The sequence below is a fragment of the Tupaia chinensis genome, unplaced genomic scaffold, assembly GCF_000334495.1.
Source record: "Tupaia chinensis unplaced genomic scaffold, TupChi_1.0 Scaffold000708_1, whole genome shotgun sequence".
NCBI lineage: Eukaryota > Metazoa > Chordata > Mammalia > Scandentia > Tupaiidae > Tupaia > Tupaia belangeri.
In genome coordinates, this window is record NW_006160231.1 from 535400 (window position 1) to 536417 (window position 1018).

At 51.4% G+C, this 1018-nt stretch overlaps 1 protein-coding gene across 1 annotated transcript in view; it reads right to left on the reverse strand.

Annotated features, from left to right (window-relative positions):
* Window positions 1-1018, reverse strand: part of CLCN2 (chloride voltage-gated channel 2) — a 16178-nt gene that overhangs the window by 1093 nt on the left and 14067 nt on the right. The gene's annotated exons all lie outside the window — the stretch shown is intronic.

The following is a 1018-nucleotide window of genomic DNA, read 5'->3' on the forward strand; positions in this document are numbered from 1 at the left end:
GGTCTCCCGTTACGGCTTAACCCCAGCCCCGAGGAGTAGGCAGTATACCCATTCTACAGGAGAAGAGTGAGGCTCCCAGGCGGGCCATCATGGCCGTGCAGCCCCAGGCCACCCTTCGTCATGCTGCGGAGGGCGATGTCCTGTCCCCTCACCACCTCGGTGGCTGGCACCCGCGTCCCGCTTGCCCCTGGCTGGCTCTGGCATCCCGGTCTTAGCGAGGGGCACGCTGCGTCTCTCATACAGCTTGCCTTTTCTGGGGTCCAGGCTGCATCCCAGGTCCTGCTGAGAGGCAGCGTGCAGTCCCGGAGGACGCAGTCCCTGCCACCCCCCCGTGTTCCTGCTTTGGGCCTCCCCCAAGCTTCCAAATATAATCCTGAGTGCTCAGGAGCTGTCGGCCAGTTCACCCCGTGCTCTAAGTGGGTTTTCTTGGGCCAGATGTCTTGAAAGAACACTCTCCTGACTCAGCAGTTCCGGGAATTTTTGGCCTAGCATTTATCTCACTGTTCTGAGTTTACTTGTAAAGCCTCTTGGCTTAATGTTTGCATCAAGATGGGCAGTAATAACCCCATTAATAACCAGTTACTCAGAACACATTTAAATTGTCTTAACACTTTCAAATATTTTCTTATACCTTTGAAAAAAAATTTTTAAAGAATTATTTACCTTCATTTATTTTATTTATTTTAACTTGACCAGAGAGGGACAGAGTGAGAGAGAGAGGGAAAGCAAGTTGCCAGGTCTGGGACCCTTACGCGCTCAGCCACGTGGGAGTCCAGCACTCCCGGCCACCATGCCACCTGCCAGCCCCCATTTAAAATTTTTTTTTTTTTTTTTTTGGTGAGGTTTTCGCTATAGGGCGAGTGCACTCGCCAGACAGACAGAGAGAGACATAGAGATAGAAAGTGAGAAATCACCCCATTGGGGGATGGTCATGCCGCAATCCCTTCTCCACCATTCTCCTCTTGGGATCTTGGGCACACACGCACACGTGCCTGGTGTGAGTTTTATTTATTTATTT